The 7,433-nt window shown below is 39.8% G+C and overlaps 1 pseudogene; it reads left to right on the plus strand.

Moving 5' to 3' along the window:
• Window positions 1–3,768: 3,768 nt before the first annotated feature.
• Window positions 3,769–6,765, plus strand: LOC148617745 (uncharacterized; annotated as a pseudogene).
• Window positions 6,766–7,433: the final 668 nt, after the last annotated feature.

Below are 7,433 nucleotides of genomic sequence, written 5' to 3' on the forward strand. Positions count from 1 at the left end.
GATTGCCACTGGAAAAAGGGGGGATGGGTAAGGTAGGGCAATTTAGCCTCCTGTGGCGGAGCGCAAAGATTCCTACTCCCTTTCCCAACACGGTGCACCACTATGGTTTGCGGTCAGGTTTTCCGTGTTATAGCCTGACAACCCCAGCATGTAACACGCCAGGGGTACCCCATTCAACCACCTGGGGCACACATCCCAGTTGCTCTGTGGGCAGAGCGTCCTAGCCCCTGGCTAAGGTTTTGAGCACTATTTAGTCGCCTTTTACGACAAGCTTAGCGCTGCTGCAGGACTATTCTTTTGTCACCCGGACCTGCACGGGTCCAATATACTTGGATGAGTCTTGGCTGAATAGAAATCATGTGATCAAGGGAGATTGGTAATCCTTGATGCAGGTTACAAGGCCTAATCCGTGGGTGTGGTCTAAACTTTGAATCTAAAACCAATAGTCAGGGTTATCATGACGAAACGAATAAGGAGCACTGTACAGAGTGGTTCAAAGACACCCTCCTCCAAAGATTGCCCCCTCAGTCTGTGATAGTAATGGTTTGTTTGTTGGGGTTTAACGTCCGAGCAGCAATATTTCAGCTATATTCAGACGATGAACAACATGAAATTAATGATAAAATGAACATGAAATGATGATGAAATGAAAAAGGGATGGGACACAAGAACAATGGGGTCGACAAATTTTGATTGCCACTGGAAATAGGGAGAGGTGGGTAGGGTCGGGCAATTTAGCCTCCTGTGGCGGAGCCCTATGATAGTAATGGACAATGCTCTGTATCACAGTACTTGGATCCTGACTTTAGGGTGCCAACAAAAAGCTCCAAAAAGTCAGATATCACGGCATGGCTGGAAAAGAACAATGTTCGTTATGATAAAAAAAATGAAAAAAGCTGAGTTTAGTGATCTTGTAACTTAAAACAAGCCTCGTCCAAAGTATGTAATTGATGGCATTCCATCAGCTCATGACCATCAGGTTTTACGATTACCTCCTTATCATGGTGAGCTCAATCCAATCGAAATGGTTTGGTCTAACCTGAAAGGCTATGTAGCTAGTAGAAATACTACCTGCAAGAAGTCAGATTGCATCAAGCTTTTTAAGGAGGCCAAGTCCCATTTTGATAGTCAGACCTGGGACAGATATGAGACTCATGTGATAAGGGAGTATGAGGAAAAGCTCTGGCAGATGGATGGACTCAAGAGATGAGGACGTGCCACGTGTGGCTTTTACTGTGACGGACGATAATGACACTGATGACAGCCAGGAAACTATTCCTTACCGTATTTCGGATGTTGGGGAGGGTGAAGACTTAGAAAATGACAGTGACTATGACTACATCTCTGATGACATCGATCCGGCTGGTGAGATTTTGTGCACCACATGTGGGAACGCCGAGCCACCAAACTCCATTCGGAAGGACAAGCACATTGATTGGTTTCATTGTGATATGTGTGATCGGTGGGTGCATAACAGGTGCACCACAAAACATGCCCTTGCAAGGAATGCTTGGGTGCTTTTCCATTCTTCACCACCGGGACCTCAGTCAACCACTGATTTTTCCACAGGAAGATACTGAACAGTAATGTCTTTCTTGATATTGAATAAGCATGTTTTTGTGCATGTACAAGTTAAATAAAGACCATTTATTCCTCATTATAATAGAAAATTTTCTTTGAAAATTAATGAAGAGAGATTGATAGACTCAAGTTTAATCTTTCATCTTATATTGAATTTCATAAACTTTTTTCTTAATCATATTTATCTGACTACATTTTGTATACTTGTACATGTATGTATGACATGTCTCATTCTGCTCTTCGAGGCAACTGCAGTTCGGACATGCTTACAGTTAGAGATTTTTGTACATCTCCATATCATTCTTCTCAACACACCTTTGTCTAATATTCAGTTATTGCTTGGGAAGTGATGATTTTTGGACAGCTGGCTTGATGGCTACATCAGCCCAACCTGCACAGTGGCTCGTAGGACAGCACAAACTTAAATATGTGATATTGAAACTGTGATATAAAGCAACATCTGTGATACTGTTTATACGTGCATTATGTACTAATTTTTTCATGAATGTATTTATATTTGAATTTAATTATAGTTCTTTGTTCATAAAATCAAACTTGAATGGTAAATAGTTATATTATACTGTTGGTTCACATCTTTGTTTCCATGATAATGTGCTATTATGTTAAATATTGTTAAACAAAAGTAGCATTATATTTTTATGACAGTAATTATTTATGTATTTATATTGCATGTACTTTCATTCTACCTTGTTATTGTCAAATATTTGACATTTAATTATATCATTTTCATTTCTTTAATTTACATGTATAAGGAATGAATTTCCAAAAAAAAAAAAAAAAACTCCTCTATGAGCATAATATGTCATCAGATTCAAAGATATTTGCAAATACATTGATGTAATAGTTTGGTTGTACACTCCAACTAAAAAGATTTTTGTTTGTTTGTTGGGGTTTAACGTCCGAGCAGCAATATTTCAGCTATATTCAGACGATGAACATGAAAGGATGATGAAATGAAAAGGGATGGGACAAAAGGACAATGGGGTCGACAAATTTTGATTGCCACTGGAAAAAGGGGGGATGGGTAAGGTAGGGCAATTTAGCCTCCTGTGGCGGAGCGCAAAGATTCCTACTCCCTTTCCCAACACGGTGCACCACTATGGTTTGCGGTCAGGTTTTCCGTGTTATAGCCTGACAACCCCAGCATGTAACACGCCAGGGGTACCCCATTCAACCACCTGGGGCACACATCCCAGTTGCTCTGTGGGCAGAGCGTCCTAGCCCCTGGCTAAGGTTTTGAGCACTATTTAGTCGCCTTTTACGACAAGCTTAGCGCTGCTGCAGGACTATTCTTTTGTCACCCGGACCTGCACGGGTCCAATATACTTGGATGAGTCTTGGCTGAATAGAAATCATGTGATCAAGGGAGATTGGTAATCCTTGATGCAGGTTACAAGGCCTAATCCGTGGGTGTGGTCTAAACTTTGAATCTAAAACCAATAGTCAGGGTTATCATGACGAAACGAATAAGGAGCACTGTACAGAGTGGTTCAAAGACACCCTCCTCCAAAGATTGCCCCCTCAGTCTGTGATAGTAATGGTTTGTTTGTTGGGGTTTAACGTCCGAGCAGCAATATTTCAGCTATATTCAGACGATGAACAACATGAAATTAATGATAAAATGAACATGAAATGATGATGAAATGAAAAAGGGATGGGACACAAGAACAATGGGGTCGACAAATTTTGATTGCCACTGGAAATAGGGAGAGGTGGGTAGGGTCGGGCAATTTAGCCTCCTGTGGCGGAGCCCTATGATAGTAATGGACAATGCTCTGTATCACAGTACTTGGATCCTGACTTTAGGGTGCCAACAAAAAGCTCCAAAAAGTCAGATATCACGGCATGGCTGGAAAAGAACAATGTTCGTTATGATAAAAAAAATGAAAAAAGCTGAGTTTAGTGATCTTGTAACTTAAAACAAGCCTCGTCCAAAGTATGTAATTGATGGCATTCCATCAGCTCATGACCATCAGGTTTTACGATTACCTCCTTATCATGGTGAGCTCAATCCAATCGAAATGGTTTGGTCTAACCTGAAAGGCTATGTAGCTAGTAGAAATACTACCTGCAAGAAGTCAGATTGCATCAAGCTTTTTAAGGAGGCCAAGTCCCATTTTGATAGTCAGACCTGGGACAGATATGAGACTCATGTGATAAGGGAGTATGAGGAAAAGCTCTGGCAGATGGATGGACTCAAGAGATGAGGACGTGCCACGTGTGGCTTTTACTGTGACGGACGATAATGACACTGATGACAGCCAGGAAACTATTCCTTACCGTATTTCGGATGTTGGGGAGGGTGAAGACTTAGAAAATGACAGTGACTATGACTACATCTCTGATGACATCGATCCGGCTGGTGAGATTTTGTGCACCACATGTGGGAACGCCGAGCCACCAAACTCCATTCGGAAGGACAAGCACATTGATTGGTTTCATTGTGATATGTGTGATCGGTGGGTGCATAACAGGTGCACCACAAAACATGCCCTTGCAAGGAATGCTTGGGTGCTTTTCCATTCTTCACCACCGGGACCTCAGTCAACCACTGATTTTTCCACAGGAAGATACTGAACAGTAATGTCTTTCTTGATATTGAATAAGCATGTTTTTGTGCATGTACAAGTTAAATAAAGACCATTTATTCCTCATTATAATAGAAAATTTTCTTTGAAAATTAATGAAGAGAGATTGATAGACTCAAGTTTAATCTTTCATCTTATATTGAATTTCATAAACTTTTTTCTTAATCATATTTATCTGACTACATTTTGTATACTTGTACATGTATGTATGACATGTCTCATTCTGCTCTTCGAGGCAACTGCAGTTCGGACATGCTTACAGTTAGAGATTTTTGTACATCTCCATATCATTCTTCTCAACACACCTTTGTCTAATATTCAGTTATTGCTTGGGAAGTGATGATTTTTGGACAGCTGGCTTGATGGCTACATCAGCCCAACCTGCACAGTGGCTCGTAGGACAGCACAAACTTAAATATGTGATATTGAAACTGTGATATAAAGCAACATCTGTGATACTGTTTATACGTGCATTATGTACTAATTTTTTCATGAATGTATTTATATTTGAATTTAATTATAGTTCTTTGTTCATAAAATCAAACTTGAATGGTAAATAGTTATATTATACTGTTGGTTCACATCTTTGTTTCCATGATAATGTGCTATTATGTTAAATATTGTTAAACAAAAGTAGCATTATATTTTTATGACAGTAATTATTTATGTATTTATATTGCATGTACTTTCATTCTACCTTGTTATTGTCAAATATTTGACATTTAATTATATCATTTTCATTTCTTTAATTTACATGTATAAGGAATGACTTTCCAAAAAAAAAAAAAAAAAAACTCCTCTATGAGCATAATATGTCATCAGATTCAAAGATATTTGCAAATACATTGATGTAATAGTTTGGTTGTACACTCCAACTAAAAAGATTTTTGTTTGTTTGTTGGGGTTTAACGTCCGAGCAGCAATATTTCAGCTATATTCAGACGATGAACATGAAAGGATGATGAAATGAAAAGGGATGGGACAAAAGGACAATGGGGTCGACAAATTTTGATTGCCACTGGAAAAAGGGGGGATGGGTAAGGTAGGGCAATTTAGCCTCCTATGGCGGAGCGCAAAGATTCCTACTCCCTTTCCCAACACGGTGCACCACTATGGTTTGCGGTCAGGTTTTCCGTGTTATAGCCTGACAACCCCAGCATGTAACACGCCAGGGGTACCCCATTCAACCACCTGGGGCACACATCCCAGTTCCTCTGTGGGCAGAGCGTCCTAGCCCCTGGCTAAGGTTTTGAGCACTATTTAGTCGCCTTTTACGACAAGCTTAGCGCTGCTGCAGGCCTATTCTTTTGTCACCCGGACCTGCACGGGTCCAATATACTTGGATGAGTCTTGGCTGAATAGAAATCATGTGATCAAGGGAGATTGGTAATCCTTGATGCAGGTTACAAGGGTCAAGGCCTAATCCGTGGGTGTGGTCTGAACTTTGAATCTAAAACCAATAGTCAGGATTATCATGACGAAACGAATAAGGAGCACTTTACAGAGTGGTTCAAAGACACCCTCCTCCAAAGATTGCCCCCTCAGTCTGTGATAGTAATGGTTTGTTGGGGTTTAACGTCCGAGCAGCAATATTTCAGCTATATTCAGACGATGAACATGAAATTAATGATGAAATGAAAAAGGGATGGGACATCAGAACAATGGGGTCGACAAATTTTGATTGCCACTGGAAATAGGGAGAGGTGGGTAGGGTCGGGCAATTTAGCCTCCTGTGGCGGAGCCCTATGATAGTAATGGACAATGCTCTGTATCACAGTACTTGGATCCTGACTTTAGGGTGCCAACAAAAAGCTCCAAAAAGTCAGATATCACGGCATGGCTGGAAAAGAACAATGTTCGTTATGATAAAAAAATGAAAAAAGCTGAGTTTATTTGATGTTGTAACTTAAAACAAGCCTCGTCCAAAGTATGTAATTGATGGCATTCCATCAGCTCATGACCATCAGGTTTTACGATTACCTCCTTATCATGGTGAGCTCAATCCAATCGAAATGGTTTGGTCTAACCTGAAAGGCTATGTAGCTAGTAGAAATACTACCTGCAAGAAGTCAGATTGCATCAAGCTTTTTAAGGAGGCCAAGTCCCATTTTGATAGTCAGACCTGGGACAGATATGAGACTCATGTGATAAGGGAGTATGAGGAAAAGCTCTGGCAGATGGATGGACTCAAGAGATGAGGACGTGCCACGTGTGGCTTTTACTGTGACGGACGATAATGACACTGATGACAGCCAGGAAACTATTCCTTACCGTATTTCGGATGTTGGGGAGGGTGAAGACTTAGAAAATGACAGTGACTATGACTACATCTCTGATGACATCGATCCGGCTGGTGAGATTTTGTGCACCACATGTGGGAACGCCGAGCCACCAAACTCCATTCGGAAGGACAAGCACATTGATTGGTTTCATTGTGATATGTGTGATCGGTGGGTGCATAACAGGTGCACCACAAAACATGCCCTTGCAAGGAATGCTTGGGTGCTTTTCCATTCTTCACCACCGGGACCTCAGTCAACCACTGATTTTTCCACAGGAAGATACTGAACAGTAATGTCTTTCTTGATATTGAATAAGCATGTTTTTGTGCATGTACAAGTTAAATAAAGACCATTTATTCCTCATTATAATAGAAAATTTTCTTTGAAAATTAATGAAGAGAGATTGATAGATTCAAGTTTAATCTTTCATCTTATATTGAATTTCATAAACTTTTTTCTTAATCATATTTATCTGACTACATTTTGTATACTTGTACATGTATGTATGACATGTCTCATTCTGCTCTTCGAGGCAACTGCAGTTCGGACATGCTTACAGTTAGAGATTTTTGTACATCTCCATATCATTCTTCTCAACACACCTTTGTCTAATATTCAGTTATTGCTTGGGAAGTGATGATTTTTGGACAGCTGGCTTGATGGCTACATCAGCCCAACCTGCACAGTGGCTCGTAGGACAGCACAAACTTAAATATGTGATATTGAAACTGTGATATAAAGCAACATCTGTGATACTGTTTATACGTGCATTATGTACTAATTTTTTCATGAATGTATTTATATTTGAATTTAATTATAGTTCTTTGTTCATAAAATCAAACTTGAATGGTAAATAGTTATATTATACTGTTGGTTCACATCTTTGTTTCCATGATAATGTGCTATTATGTTAAATATTGTTAAACAAAAGTAGCATTATATTTTTATGACAGTAATTATT

This window comes from Perna viridis, chromosome 5, assembly GCF_037379345.1.
Source record: "Perna viridis isolate PV_CMFRI_1.1 ecotype Kerala chromosome 5, ASM3737934v1, whole genome shotgun sequence".
Taxonomy (NCBI): Eukaryota; Metazoa; Mollusca; class Bivalvia; order Mytilida; family Mytilidae; genus Perna; species Perna viridis.